The sequence below is a fragment of the Falco biarmicus genome, chromosome 15 (genome assembly GCF_023638135.1).
Source record: "Falco biarmicus isolate bFalBia1 chromosome 15, bFalBia1.pri, whole genome shotgun sequence".
In the NCBI taxonomy this organism is placed as follows: domain Eukaryota; kingdom Metazoa; phylum Chordata; class Aves; order Falconiformes; family Falconidae; genus Falco; species Falco biarmicus.
In genome coordinates this window covers 10,891,689-10,907,931 of record NC_079302.1, presented here as the reverse complement: position 1 = coordinate 10,907,931, position 16,243 = coordinate 10,891,689, and the positions used below count along the sequence as shown (strand labels likewise).

Genomic DNA, 16,243 nt, shown 5'->3' with positions numbered 1-16,243 from the left:
TAAACTCTCCTCTAAGCCTTAAACAAATCTCTCAGCAGGAGAGAGATGCCAAAACTGGATAGTATACATGGTGGCTTTCACCTCCTCTTGGCATTGGTCACAATAAATCCATAGCACCTTAAAGACAGATACTAAGTCACCCCCCACTCTGATAAAACATACCGCATCAAACCATAGCACAGCATACACCTGCTTGCTTCAAACAGTACTGTCTGTAACTGTCCACACTGCAAATAAAATCCTTTCCTTAAGAGTTTACAGGAGAAATTTGCAGTATCATTTCTGTCTCTTTTCCATTATGAATGAGCTTTGGCAACATAATCTAGATATTACAAAACAGAACTACAAAAAAGTACAAAATACCTCTTCTTTTAAACAATCTGGGAATATTGTGATATAGCCCAAGAAAGCCAGAGATTTTCCTCTTCCAGTGTCAATTGTAAACAGCTCTGCTTTTGTCTGCACTTAATTTGGTTTAAGTGCCATCAAAGTTAGGCCCAAAGGATTCTGTGGGTATGTATAAAATGCATAGCCTGTCTGCTGGTATTTCTTGAATTATTGAATGCATTAGAAGAGATTTTTGGTGGAAGTAAAAAAGCTGAGAAATGAACTTCATAACTGAATGACAGCAAACACCATTTATCCCTTACCTGAGTCACAGTTGGTGAAGGTTCGGTTTGTTCCCAAGTCAGGCAAACTAAAATCAGCAATATCCCAAAATATTAAGCAGTACACAGAAAATGAAGATCAAATAGAAAAATCCACTTCTCTTTTCGTTAAGCAATACTGGGAGTGTTCAGTTCTCCAGTCTCCAAGGTTTTCCAGCTGGGAGTCAGCCTTTTCCCATCCTGCATCCCGGCATCCTGTTATTGTTCCAAATCTTAGTAATACAGTGAGAAAAGGGAGTGGAGGAAACAAGATAAACTTAGCCTTATTATTGCTATACCTACTTACTTGTTGCTGACTCTAATGAGGGAGCTGAATAAAAGGAAATTGGCTCTGACAGAAACACAAAAGTTGGTATGTTATTTAGTATTGTTTTATAAAGAGTTTTAGGAGTTAGCAAACATCTGAATAGTACTTTAAATAGTGTCTGGTATTTGATCAGCAGAGACTATGCCTGTTTTGCACAAACAGATTTCAGAGAAGTTTGGAGATGTCCTGTCTATAAGGATTTTTATACCTGCAAGCAAAAAAGCTAAGGCCCTTATAAGAATGTGGCCAGGTTCCTGTAAGGCTCTGTCACCACTGGATGTAGATTTATGACCCTAGAAGCAAGACAGCATAGGTGGGCATTCCAGAACAAGAAAATGTTTGTAACACCTTGATTATGGTTAATTTTAAGTCTTGAGAGCACTTAGAGCAAACAGAAGGGAAAGATTCAGCATCTGTGTGACATTCCTGAGGATGGCTTGCTGGGCCGTGGCAAAGCACGGGCATCAGTGTCTCTAATACTGTCACCCACATAAAACTTAGGCCAGGATATCGTTCAGTGAGCCCAGCCTGGTGAGCCAGTGGGCCTTTTTACAGCCTAGCCTGAGGACTCAAACCTTTCTGCAGTATGGTGATGCATTCTTCAGTGCTGCCTGCTGTTTTCTGACCCCTATCTGCATTTTGAAACTGAACGCAAGGGTGTATCTCTGGCATTGTACAGTACAAATGGAAGAGGAATTTTTTTACTAAATAATGCAGAAGGAAATCTGAGAAGTGTGGAACTTAAAACTCACTTTTTTTTTTGAACCAGTTATAATAAATGTGGACAAATGTTCAATGTATCTTAAGTAGGACTTTAAATTATAATGTTCCACAGTTAAATACTCTCATGCCCCTATTTGTCATCACAGTCCAGCACAGGTGATGGCATTGATTTCCCGGCTTGCTAGAAGGCTGAGGTTGGTTAGACTGTTTCACATTTTTATGATGTACAGCAGCAAAGATGAACAGCTTTTTAAAATATTTGATGCATTAATTATTCAGAAAAGTTAAGCAACTAATGAGGAGACATTTTTCAAAGTCTTACGTAAGGAGACCAACCAGAGTTAAGTTTTCTTACAAGAAAATAGGCCGTTCCTGTGACATTACTGAGAGAAGAGCAGGGAGGATGTTGATAGGAGTTTTCCAGGGAACGGCAGTTATCTGGTCAGGATGCAGCTCAGTGATAATCTGGCATGCACAGCAGACAACGGTCCCAGATATGATTTACTTTTGCAAATGACTTCAACTGTATTTACAACCGTTGCATAGCCTTTGATGTTCATATCTGTGGACTTGGGAGTGAGCATGCTATTTAGCTAATCTAAACAAAGAATGAGGATAAGGGAGCCCTTCATGTCCGCTGCTCAGAAAAGGAGAAGAGAAACCCCCCATGTTCTCTATGTATGCCCCGAGACATAGATTATCAAGTTCTGTTTTGATGCCAGCTGCATAAGCTTTATTAGTTGGTTTATTTTATCTCTACAGAAAGTTTCAAGGAAAGAAGTGAGAAAGTTTCTATAGGTATTTTCAGCATGCTGTGTTTCAGAGCTCAATAGTATAACTGAAAACTATTTATAAGCTTTGACGAAGGTACTTTCATTTAAATTTTAGAAACCTGATTTAATATCTCAAGACCACATTATGCTTTATACATTTCATCTCTGCTGAACGGATTCTTTAAGTCTTGTTTCTGGCTATGTCCATTGGGATTTTAACAAATGAAAACCCTATCTTTGCAGCCCTCTCCAAAGGTGGCAAAACTCCTACTGGTTCAGACCATGCCATGCCCTCTGGTTAATCCCAGACATTTGTCCTGCTACTCTTCCTAGGTGATGAATTTCATCATGTTTTCAAAGCTACTGACTCCAAATGCTAGCAAGCATGTTTTCTTGTAGATCTTCAGCTTTCAGACTTCTTTATCATTAGGGCCAAATCAACAGACTTGGGAAAAATTCCTTGGTGACTGGTATCTTTTTATAGAATCATAGAATCATTTTGGTTGGAAAATACCTTTAAGATCATCAGGTCCAACCGTTAACCCAGGACTGCCAAGTCCACCACTGAACCGTGTCCATAAGCACCACATCTACACCACTAAGCACCACATCTTGCTTTGCAAGCGAGGAGGTAACATTTTAAACCAAATACTAATTCACACAAGTTTTGCTACTGAGAAACATCAATGCATGATCAGACATTAGCAGATATACCTACCTTTTAGGTGCCTCATTTTATGCCAGAAATCCTATTTAATAGTGAAACTTCTGGAGGTGAAAGGGATAGGTAAAATGTTAATAGAATCCTTGGCATCTAACAACTTTCCACTACTATGTGTGACTCATGGATGGAGCTGGCGGCATGAGTAAGAGGAGCGATAATTATTTACTTTACATTTCACAGTGTTTTTCTGCATTTCCTTTTTCCAAATGACACCAGGCCTTTTTCTTTGGTCTGTTCACCACTGCTGTACAAGTTTTCTTCCATGTTATGTCCAGCTTTCCCTACTGGACCATTTCTCTTTTTCTCTGAGGTTTTCCCACAGATGTTTGCTAGCTGCTGTTTTTTGATTTTGTGGCACCTGGATTAGATGTGTCTGGTTCAGATCAGCGTCTTTTTCTGTGAAACTTTGTAATGTTAGCCTATGTTACTTCAGTGCTGGTGTCTGAGCAATCTTCCAGACTATTTATGCTAGTAAAGTTTAAAACAGTCTTTCCTTTCTTGTATAAAAGGGGTAAAACTCAACTTTGCTTTGAAGATGCTTGTGCATAGTTTGAATTTTACATTTCTGGGAATCTAATAACTTGTCATCTTGCTACTGCTGAAAGGAACAATGTGTTATAATGGGCAGAAACAGAGCCCTCATTTACTATGCTAAATCTATTAAATTTGACTGCTCTCACTAACACAGATACTTGTGAGTAGGTTAGTATAAGTTAGTGAAATTGATAACTGCACAGAATAAATATGAGATTAAAGCTTGCATCTTTTTTCAGAATTACATTTTATTTATTGCTGAGGAGATTGGTCAGGTGATCTGAAACTCCAATTTCATTACTTTCTGCATAGTCAGCAAGGCAGGCTGACTCTTATGTTAATAGCTTTTGGTTATATCTTGTTTCAGTTTTTCACTGTAGTGCTTGTTTGCTGTCTCATCTGATCAGTGCTCTGTGAAGTTCTCGTCAAAGAATTCATGGAAACCATGGTTTTAGGATCAAGTTCATTGCTTTCCTAACCAGCACTAATTCCAGTAAAGTTGCTAAAACAGCCCATGCCTTTCACTGAGTAAACATGGATATTTTTTTTTTCTTTGCAAGTGATTCTAATTACGGTGAAATTCCACATGATAAATAAGCCCTTAATAAGCACCATCATCAAAACCAAAGACCGCTATTGTCACAGCTGCAACTAATGATGTTTTAATTTCTTAAAAGCAGTCATCCTAATATTCAACTCTTCACTGGAGAAGGGCTTTACACTTGGCAATACAGCTCAAGAACGCTTTTGTAACAATTTGTAAAGGTTAGACCTAGTAGTCTGTCTTGCTAAACCCAGCACATTACAGGCACTATGGAAGTGAAGGTCTGCCAAGATTTGAAATTCAGTCACAGCAGTAATATTGTGTTAGTATTTTTATGACCAGCTAAGAATTATGGCAGGGTAGAGCATAAGGTTTCCTTCAGTTATAAAAATAAACTTGAAATGCTAATTTTGAATAGCTCAGATAATCGTTGTAAAATCCCTCTCATTTTAAATTTGCAATTGTATCTGACTGTTGTCTGAAACCTCTCTGGAAGAAACATTACTTAAAGTTTAAAAAATAACAATTACTGCTCCATGTGGAAAGCATAATATCTGCACCATGTTGTGTTGTTATTTCTGGGATTTTTAATCAGGGCAGTGCAGTGCTCTTAGTCATTTCCACTTGGTAACTGTTTTCCTTTTTGTCACAGATGAGGTGCGTATCCTGGAGTGAGTCTGACTCAGCTTCCTTTTGTCAGGTTTGTTAAACAAAGAATGTAGCCCTGCTTTTTTTTATTTTTTTATTTTTTAATATAAGGTGTATTAAAAAAACTACTGAGGTATTTTAGTTAGAACTGGTGGAACTGAACGTTTGCTGGGGACATGTGATGGCATTTTTCTGAAGTGTTTTCCAGAGTACTGTTGTGGCTGTACCATATGCATTTCATTAAACTGGATCTCTCGTGGAAGGTTAAATCCAATGCTCCATAATCAGGCAAATCTCTCATCTTATATGAGACCTCTGGCTGCATAAAGACTAATGACTGCAGGATTTGCGTCTAAAATGCTCAGCAGGGATTGATCCCAAATGATCTTGTTTCCTTGTTTGGAAATTACAGGAAAAAATAGATGTTAGAAAATGTGCCCATATTGTACTAAAACTTAGTAGCACCCTGAGCAGGAGCTGTAAAACGGAACTGCCTTACCAATGGACTGAAAGAAAGGAATCATGAATCCCTTTGTTTTGTTCATAGAAAACACAATCTGCGGGGATTTTAACAAGCAAGGTTGCAGGCTAACTCAGGCACATTAACCTTGATATGTGATTTGAGTTTGAAGAGCCACTCTAATGCAGAAATTAAATATTTTCCAGAAATGTTTTTTGATAAACGGTCATTTCAGTGAAACTTTTTCTCCCAAAGAACATATCTGCTTTAATTGAAATGTCCCTTAAAATAGAAACGCAAAGCAACACAGTCTTTTCTTCTCCCACTTAAACCAAAATGATGAAAATCATTACCTTTCATTCATTAACACTGCTGATTGTAGAAGCAGCACAGTGTTCACCTCTGGTAATGTAAATGGGAAGCTCATGTTTTGGTGTAGAAGATTTTCTCTCTCTCTATTATGCCAGGTTTGAAATGAGAAGGACAACATCCATTTTAATTTTTTGGTAAAGTTTGCAGTGCAAACACTCTTTATGCCTGTGGCATTAATTTTAAAAATAAACAGAACCAGAGTCTGTAGTAGGTGATGGAGGGGTAGTGCTGTGGAGCTGCTGGGGCAAGAGGGACTGGGGAGGTTTCCCTCTGAGCCTTGTCCTGTGTTTTCTCTGGACGCTGTGCTCGTGTCCTGACTGTGTGCTGCGATTCGTTGCTCTGTAAGGGATGCAGCATATCAGCAGGACGGAGCTGGAGGGAAGGAGGGATATGCCCTTCTCTCCTTCCTTCCTACATTATTTACATAACACACATGCCCATCCTGATACGGGCTTTCATATGACATTCTCCCCACTGATGGGTCAGATGTTGCCAGCTGAAACTCTTGGCTGCAAGCTCCTGACTTCGGTGGGTAGGGTGACCAAGGGCAGCAGAGCTCGGTCCCTGCGCTCAGCAACACTGTTTGACTTGTTCTGAAGTTGCACGTCTGCTAGGGAGCTCTAAAACAGAAGATTTGAGATAAACTTTAATAAAGGTTGAAATGATGTTGATTTTTCTTTCAAAAACCACTGAAACCTATTTTTTTTTTGCCTTTTACTGTTCTGTGAGAGCCTCAGGGGAGATAAAAAGTCAGGTTACTGCTTGAACTGCAGGCTCTATACCAAATGACCATTCCAGACATCGGAAAGATGTCATCCCAAAAGCTGCAGCACACAAATAGCTCTGTGGTGCTGGGATTCGTGTGGCTAATCAAGTGCAGCAGGAGTTTTATCTTGAGAGTAAGATTATATGGTACTGAGGTGGAAAGAGCAGGTACAATAAAGTGTATGTCACACAGTTGGGGCTGCTTTCAGGGTGATGCTGGGGCGCCATTCTCCTCAGTGTCTTTCCCAACGCTTATGCACTGTATCCGCTTGCACACTTGCCAGAGAAGGTGTGTGTCTCACTAGTGCTTTGTTCTGTGCTAGATGAGTCTGCAAATAAACAAGTTCCTGGAAGGGAAGTTGCACTGGGTGTTTACAGGACATGAGGTGACCCATATCTGAAATGCTTTCATTGATGCCCCTTGAGGTCTCTAGATATTCCTTTTATCTTGTTACATTGAACTGCCTACACTCCAGTGGTTTAATCTCCACGTGTGAAGTCATGCCATTGACGTTAGTGTCTCCTGAACCAGGTCATGGATCACCTCTCCCTTCCCCCCCAGTTTCATCATGCAGGGGTGGGCAGAAGAGCTCTGCTGCTGCGCTTGGAGCACCTTCCAGCAATGCTCGGCTGTGCTTTATTGAGGCGCGTGCACACACGTGCTGTCTTGCTGCTGCTCAGCCATGGCCCTGCTGGGAGCACGGCGTGCCAGCCCCAGCTGGTTGGCAGATCACGGTTGGGGCTGGCCAGATCTCTCTGGCATATGGTTTCATGGAGTGGGAGAGAGGCTGCAACACCCTGCTATTGATGTGTGAGGTGCCAGCGACGGGATGGAGAAGTGCGAGGTGTGGGGTCTGGGCTCCGCTGCACGGCACAGACTGTGTGTGAGACTCCACAGGCTTCTGCGACAGAGATCAGATGGACCCGAGTCTCAAATTGCTGCCACCCTTTTCCCAAGGGCACAGGATTTCAGACTGAGGTTTTGTTTTGTTAAAGTAGCTCAAGGGAAAAGGGAAGGCAGTACACGTGCTTTCTATAAAAGCTGTTTGTGGATCTGTCCACTGGGCTGAGCATGTCTGAGTGTTTGCCAAAAGGAGAGTGGAGAGAGCTGCTCTGAAAGAATTCTTGCTGAGGAGCTGGAGTCTGGGAGCCAATGCACTAATGCCTTGTAAACTGGTTCAGTGACTTTTACTCATTTATATCCACTCTCTTTATTATACCCTCAGACCTAGGCTGCCTTATTTCTGGTTTTGCTGCCAAACACTGTGCAAATGCAGATGGTTTAAGTGTATCGCTGACAGTCCCCCACGTATTGTTCTATCCGGCAGTCTGCATTGTGCCTCTTTTAGCCAGTGAGTGTATGTGTTAGAAATCCTAATGGCTTGGAAATCAGTCAGTATAGATTTTTTTCCCACAACCCATTGAAACTGAGCCATCTTTGTGGAGGCAACAGCAGCTAGTATTTTCCTTTATTTAAATGCTGAAGGCCATTCTCTGCTATGATGTTGTCTCCTCTGCAGTGAAGCTGCTCTGATTTCACTAGTTTGAATTTAGCCACTACGGTGGAATGTGGAATATAAAGTTTCAGTCTTTCCCTAGAACTGATAAAATAACATTTAATTGTTAATGGAAGGAATATATTTATAATTGAATAAATATATTTGTAGCTTCCGACAGCACAAGTGTGATGGAAGATCTGATGACATCTGGATTTGGGTTTAGGTTTTCTTGTTTGTAGTTTTGGCATAAAGAAGTATCCTGCAACTAGTCAGGGAAACTAGTCAACACTAGAAACCTTCAACAGAGATTGAAGGGCTTGGTCTATAAAATGCCAAATTTCAGTGGCTATGATCTTTGCAATGCAGTGGAAAAGTCATTTTTAATCTTCTGGTTACCTGTGAATTGCTCAGTTTGATAGTGCTGGGGCATGGGACTGGTCTTCCCAGCTACATGCTAACACTCTGGAGCTGTACGGATCTCATTGCAACTCTGCTAACTGAGGGAATAATGCAGAATGAAAAATGTGTAATGAATAATGAAAAGACTCAAGCTTTAGGAATTAATGATTCATGCTGAAATATATCTGCCTTGGAAAATTTTCTTTTGCTGATATTTCATCTTGCATGTACAAATGGTTATGCTGTGCCCATCCCTGTGCTCTTTTACAGAGGTTAAAAAGAATAAGAGTTGGTTACTAACATCCAAACAGAATCGCAAAGGAGAGAATATGTATATTTAAAAGCACAATGGAAAATTTAGGACAATTAAATCCTTGCTTTGACTTTTCAGGATTTACATTAATTTTGGAAATTCAGAGAAACAGAAAAATGATTGATCTTGCTGGTTTGCAGAGGTTGTACATGAACACTTCTATTAGGATCTATATTCTGAGCGTGCTCCTGAAAAAGTATGCCACTAAATTAATTGATAGTGTAAAGATATATTTACAATAAACAAGAGGAAAGGTAAATGTTCTTGAATTACTGCAAGTAGATTTACAGCTATTTTGACTTGTCACCAGTTTAACACAGCGGAAAATTATGCTGATTTAACTTTAAAAAGAAAAGGCATATTTTTAAAACACTAGGATTTTCAAAAAAACCCACCCTTTGTGTATTATAGGCACAGTAAGTGCAGTATTTTTAAATGTGCTTCAAGTATGTATGAAATAAAGCAGCTGGTAATTAATATAATTTGTGTTACAGAGTAACTGATAGCCTCCTCTGAAGGCTGCCGAGGCCAAACCCCAGAGCAACAGATCCCAAATCCAGGCCCTTCGGTGGATGGGGCAGTTCAGCCAGAGCAGGTCTGACCCAGACCTTTACCCTGCCCTCCCCTCAACCCAGCGTTCTGGGGCTGTTTCTGTGGTCTGAAGCACAGAAACTCTGTGAACGTGAGGATATGGCCTCTTTGAATATTGGACTGAAATAGTTGAATGTTAGCGCATTTCTTCCTCAAAGCTGTATGGAATAGAATTGACTATTTTACTTGGAAGGGACCTACGATGATCATCTGGATTTGGCTTCAGCAAGGCTGAGCTAAGATCTCATTAGAAAAACTTTCTTATGATGCTTCCAGTGTTTCCTGCCCAGGGTTTCCGATGACAAAGGAACTGGCTTTCTTGAAGAATTTTGTTGTTTCCTTCCCCGACCTTGGCCGGCGTCTGCAGGTGTACAGCAGCACAGTGAGAAATGCCTTCTACGTGTTTCCTTTACGTTTTCAGAAAGGTTGGTTTAAGGGAGGCTTGGATAAAATATGAGCCATTTGTAACCATCCCTGTGGAGCATTATCACAGCTAGGGCTGCACGTAGGAAATGAGTGCAGAAGTGTTCTGAAGTGTAAGCATTAGATGTGAGCAGATTTTAAAAATCTGGCTTGTTGGAAACAAAAAGGCACCTAACCCAACAGCAGTGAAATGCAGTGAGTCAACAAGCTGGAATGTGCTGTTGGCTGTGGGTGATGCTCTTTCGTGGCTTCCATCTGGGTGGGGAGAGAAAATGCATGTGGCGTGGCTCTGGAGAGAACATTTCAGTTCAAGTGGGAGGGGGTCCTGACTGTGTGGGATTTCACTGTGGGTAAAAGATGCCTTCTCCAGCCCAGCGCGGGACAGCTTGTCTAGCACTAAAATAAGGAAGCACATCTGTGTGTCACAGAGTATTTGTTTCCCATGTACTCTTTGACTGTCATAGCAAAGATTTTCTGTCCTGTCTTATCTGGAGGAAAAAAAAAATAAAAAGATGTTACTGCTATCATTACAAAAAGTAGATTTGTTTTAAGAGAGGTCAAATTAAGACTAAAACAATGGGTACCTGAGCATGATTTGACAGTGGTGCTGCATCTATAGGCAGGCTGAGATATTTAATACACTGCAGGAAAGCCTGTAACATTATTCTTTTTTTTTATGATGGGTCAGTTTACACTGTTTGAGTGGACTTATCTCTGATAATTATACAAGTGTAAATATAAAGAGCTTCTGCTAAGGCTGTAAACAACAGTTGTGTAAACACTTTTTACAATAGCTTGAATAAAAGTTGAAAGTGTGGATTTACTTCTTTTGCAGTAGTTAGACACCAGTTCAGGTGTCTTGGCTGTGTTTGAAAAAATGCTGTGCTTTTTTTGGCTTGACAGTCTGGAGGTAGAGAGGAAAATAAAGAGCAGCTGTAGTCAGAGAGTTGAACTATTCAACAAGGGCTTAATGCATCACAAATCAGGAAAATGAGAAATTCCGGGTTTTGATTTGCCTTTACAGATCAAGAGACCAACTAGCATTTGAGAAAATGAGGCCACTATGTCATGTGCCTTTGTTAATAAATATGGACAAATATAGTTTGAAGTATAAATGTATGGTTTGTGAAAACTAAAGAATTTAGTGATCTAACAATCTTTGCTTGATTCTGCTTATTGCTGGAATGTCAGAAAATTTCTTTCTTCTACTTCCTAGCAGAAGTCGTGCCTATTAGGCAGAGCAGTGTATTTGCATGCACCTTTATTGAGAAGGTGTAGCCAAGAGCCTGGGGTGCTGGAGATATTCCTTGGCATGGAGTGGTCTGGCATGCTGGTTTGAAGGGAATTGCTGGGACTAAACAAGTGGTGATGGTTGGGTGACTGCAGATATTCCTGTCACAAAGTTGAGAATTTGTTTTTAATTTGGCTGTTTATGGGTTCCCGTCTCACCCCCTCCTTTTCCAGCCAGCACACCGCTTTTCCTCCTTTTTCCCTGCCCAGTCCATGTGCACTGAACATCCTTCCCCTGCTCCCTCCTGCAGCTCCTCTGGTTTTTCTCTGGTGCTGCTTGCTTCTGTAGCACCTCCAGATTGTTCTGTGCTGCAGATGAAACCGTGCCTCTCAAACCTCTGAAGAGCAGAAGGGAGCAGTCCCCCTCCTGCGATACCAGGGCATCTAGGGTGATTGAATCGGGCATTCCTGCTTTGCTGATTTTTCCCAGCAACAATAATTATAGCCCACCCAAGGCCAAAAATATTTTCTGGGATGACTGGATACGCATACCATAAGCCACTCTAGGACAGTGTGATGTAGGAGCTTGTTCTGCTGCTATGTGACTAAACCGCCTCATGTTAGCTTCATTGGCACCTCATCTACAAAAACGTGTGCAGTGCCACAAACAATGATCAGACCTGCTGGGACCATTTGCTGATGAAGTTTATTATGATGTCCAGAATGAAATAGGGCCCTGTTGTGCTCAGCGTTGTGCAGACGGCACATTGGTTTGAAATGTTCAGTTCAGACTTAGCCTACAAAGTGCTCTTTCTCCACTCCTGCAAGGGGTTGAAGGCACCGGGGTAACATTTTTATTGACTTAGCTGGCTGTAGCTTAATGAAGTTTTAGAAGTGAGCTTACTTTAAATTCTGTGACTGAATATCACCAAAAGGATGGTCAAGCATTGGAACAGGCTGCCCAGGGAGGTGGTTGCATCACCATCCCTGAAGGTGTTTAAAAAAGGTGTAGATGTGCTTCTTAGGGACATGGTTTAGTGGTGGACTTGGCAGACCTGGATTAATGATTGGACTTTATGACCTTAAAGGTCTTTTCTAACCTAAATGATTCTATGATTCTATGAAACAAATCTGTGATCAACTTAAATATTATTACCTATTGATTTCCTTATTGACTTCCTAGTTTTTGTGTATCATATCTCTTTAAGGATGGCTTAGATTTTTCATTTTGGATTCTGATCTATGACCCACAATTTTATGATAATACAACTAGCTCTGTACCCCATGTTGGGGAGAATTGTCCCATTTCCTTTAGGAGTACTGCTAGCATGAGTGAGGTGATCTGAATTTTGGCTTTACTACCGGAGGCTGATATGACTTGGAAGTGTATCTTTCTGAAGTAGTAAGGAATACAATGGTGATTTTAAAGGCTTTTATTACCATTTAAAATCAAATGCTGCCTTCATTTTCTGGAAAGCAGAAGCTGACTTCTGGTTTTAATTGGATTGGTTACATTTTGTTATATGCATTATATAACTCTTTAGTGTTAGTTACTTCCAGTTGTATAAATGATGCAAATACTCACAAAGCATTTCACCAGTAATAAAAACCTAAACTGGTGATGCTGCAAAGATGTATACCATACACATATTGAACTCCTACCATCCCTTCAGGGCAGGCCTGCTTGCTGTCAAGGGTTTCTTCTTCATTCTCTTCATGGGTTTAACGGTTGTTGTAGGGATCTGTAGGGCCAAAGGATCTTTGAAGCTTAGGAGAGCAAAATGTGGAACATACCCGATGAAGTCAGGTGTGAGGTATTCTGCTCCCTGATGACCTTTCTGTGACCGTTTCTGTCCATCTGTCACAGAGTGAAACTGCGTTGATCTTGCCAGGTGGTGCTCTGGAGTTCAAGTACCCCAAGTATTTCCCATGACATTTGTTGCATGTGCTTGCTTAGTGGATGACCTATGAAATGTCCCCCCTCCTTGGTCACAATAGGAGATTTTTGCTGAAAAGAAAATAAGCAACTAATTTCTCAGCCTTTTGAAGGCATTCAGTTAAAGCCACGTGTCGTGTTGCAAGGGGAAGATGCAATCTGGATGCCAGTAAATGCTGTCAAATACACTTTGAATAAAATAGTATGTGGGAATGGGATTTTGTTTTTTTCTTTCTGAATACAGTAGCTCTGGTTTGTTTTGACCCATCTGTGCTTCTATCGAAAGGATTTCCGCTGGATAACGGAGCTTGGGACAGGAAGTACATTGTGTTTGGACTTTTGCTGAAATAAGGTATAGACTGTTGTAAAATGTTAAACTTATACCTTTAAAGTGGGCTTTTCTCTATTGCAATTGTTTTTTTTTCACACTTTAGAAACTGGCCATTGGGGAAACAAAGCAAAATTTAAGGAAAAGGAGAGAATTGTTGTTGTTTTTTTTTTCTGTTGGTATAGTATTTTAATGCTAATATGTTTTAGAAATAGAAGGGAAAAAGAAGAGTCCCATTTTAAAAATAAAACATACTCCCTTTGCTGTGTGTGTCAGCTTCTGCAATAGATAAGGGTTGTGTCCCACTTTCTCTACATCTGAAATCCCCTCCTGAAGAGCTGTTGTGACCCAAGATATGGTAATCACCTTGCATGCTGATATGACTTCAGCAGAGAGACATCTTCTGCCCTGTTAGTGTCTCTTCTGTGGCTATAACATCTGTCTGTCTTTTTTTCTGTATTTAAGGACAGCTTTTAAAACACAGTATCATTAGCATTGGCCCATTAAAATCAATGATCACACTGGTAGATTAAATAACAGAACATGTAGATTAGTGATACAGGAAAATCAACAGCAGTAGAAGGGTTTCATCTTTAGGGTTTAATTTTTTTCTATGCTGATAGTGTAATGGTGCTTTTAATTCTGAATTCAAAATGTATTCTGGCATTTTGTTTCATATGAGCAGCCTGAGTTTTAAAACAATCGGTTTGCTTATGTATACACAGTGCAATAATAACTACCCCTATAGATTCCCCTATAGTTCCTATAGGAACTGTGTTCCTTGAGTTTTGTGACCTGTCCCAAAGTCACAGCCGTACGTAAAATAGCAAAATCTTTCATTACTGAGGACTTTTTTGTAAATGTGAATATCTGTACTGTGCAAAGACAAACCCTATTATTAATTCCCTCTGATTTTAAAAGGAAATTTTCTTAGTAATCTTATGGGTATTTTTTTTATTTGATGTGTGTTAATTACATCCTAATTCCTTTTGGTTGTAACGTGAAAGAGTAAATGGTGAGGCATATCTTATAGTGGCATATACGACTTCACTTGTAGCGAGAGCTGGTCTGTGTTTTCTAAAAGATCTTTTTTGGCATTTATATGGGAGTGTTAAGAGGATGAGTGTAGATACCATGAAGCAGAAAATATATGTGGAGAAAAGTCATTGTCTTCTAAAAAGTTATGTGGAAAATACTTGTAATAATTTCTGTCTATGAAGTTGGGTTCATTATGTAGACAATGCTAATCCAGGTGGTACATGGAACAGTTTTCTTTCTGGGTGCCTTCTCTGAATAGGCCTCAAACACGAGAGAAAATTCTGGATTTTTTTAGGTGATATTCCAGGTTAATGTTAATAAACCTTTAATGCATCGTAACAATTAGAACATCAGTTGGGACAGAGTTTTTGAGAGGGAGGTGCAGTGAGCTGCTCGATACAAGGTCTCTTGTCTGGGTGGAGAGGTTTTTGTGCACTGCTCTGGACTCTTCCTCGATACTAGCCCAGGTCTGTTTTCACCACAGTTTTTATCTTTCATGGACGCTGTTTTGTGCTGACCAGCTCTCTTTCCAGTGCTTGAAAAATGTACCCCACCTAGTGTGATGAATGAATTGACTTTTAGGAACAAGAGGAAAAACACATTGTATCCATCACCGAGCGGAATCTCCTGGGAAACGGGAGTTCAGGAAGGATGCAAGAATGTGACCTGAAAGCCAGACTAATCTTAAACACACTTTTTTCACCCTGAGAGGATAACATTTAAGGTTACTTAGTGGATGGTTATCTGTGGCCAGAGGCTCTTGAGTTTCTGAGCAGACCACAGTGGCCATGAAACTTATTACTGGGAGAAGGCAGTACTAAAGATAGAAACAAGGGCTTCAAGCTTTGTTTTCCACAGAGTGCACCAAGCACAAATTTATACAGTATACAGCCTGAAGGAGCTAATTGTAAACCAGTGTGTTTTCATGTATAATCTTTAGAGGCTTTCTAATCCAAATGATCAAATAGGTCAGGATGTTTGTAATCAGCTGTGGAGCTTTTCTCTTGTTCTAGCACGTGGCTGAAGAACAATGTTCAGTGCCCAAGGGAAAAATGGTACGTGGGTCACGTTTAGCATCTGCTAAACCTGTATCGGCAGCCTTTAAAGTGAATTAAGGGACAGATAGGGCATGGTGGAGCTCAAGCTGTTGTCTTTCCATAAAAAGGCGGCTATTTGGGCAATTGCGGTTTTCCTTGGTGAGTGAAGAGAGCTTGGGGTTGACATTCCTGAAACATTCAGAAGCTCAATCAAAGTTCAAGCATTAGACTGTGGGAGATAAATTTGCACCTTTGTCCAACATTGGGCTTGCTTAATATAAGAAGAAGAAAGCACCATTTCAGTATGAAATGCTATGTAGTCAGGATGATAATAAAAATAAAATTAAAATAGACTCCTGGAGAAGGCTTGAAATGTGTCACTGAATATTTAACAAAAGCAACATTTCCTCCCCCTTCTACTACCAGAGATGTTTCATTGAAATGGCAAAATGTTTACAGAACCAAACTAGTTAAACCAGCGTCGTTCCCTTCTCTGACATTTTTGAAGCCTTGATAGGAATCTCTTCCTTGTCATTTTTACTTGGCAGCCTGTTGTTCCTTTCTGGAAGTTGTGGCACACTGCTGTAACAGTGAAAATGCACCTCATTTTCAGGCCGACACACTAGTATAGTTTACTCTGGTTTGTATTGAAACTAGTGCCTTAACCACATTACAGGAAAAAGAGATTAATTACAAAGTTTAAAATTCATAGATTATCCTTCATTAGAAAAGAAATTTAAAAATTCAGCGCATCCCACGTAAGTCTGTTGTTTCTGAGCCACTTCAAAGCAACTCCTTGGAAAGGGTAAATCAAAGTCAAGAAAATAATTTATTTCCTTCAAATATCATGCGACTCTAAGCACGGTTCAAGTCCCAGTGTAAAATGCTGACAACTAAAGAAAATACTTTGTTAAGTTACCTGCAAACAAAA

The 16,243-nt window shown here is 40.1% G+C and overlaps 1 protein-coding gene and 1 long non-coding RNA gene across 3 annotated transcripts in view; one reads left to right on the top strand and one right to left on the bottom strand.

Moving 5' to 3' along the window:
- CDH5 (cadherin 5) overlaps nt 1–860 on the bottom strand; it is a 28,794-nt gene extending 27,934 nt beyond the window's left edge. The window contains exon 1 of one of the 2 annotated variants that reach the window (XM_056360542.1): nt 651–860. The gene's annotated coding sequence lies outside the window, so the exon portion shown is untranslated. The remainder of the gene's footprint in view (nt 1–650) is intronic. The other variant, XM_056360541.1, reaches the window with a different exon arrangement.
- LOC130159201 (uncharacterized) overlaps nt 1–16,243 on the top strand; it is a 182,815-nt gene that overhangs the window by 116,141 nt on the left and 50,431 nt on the right. The window lies entirely within an intron of this gene.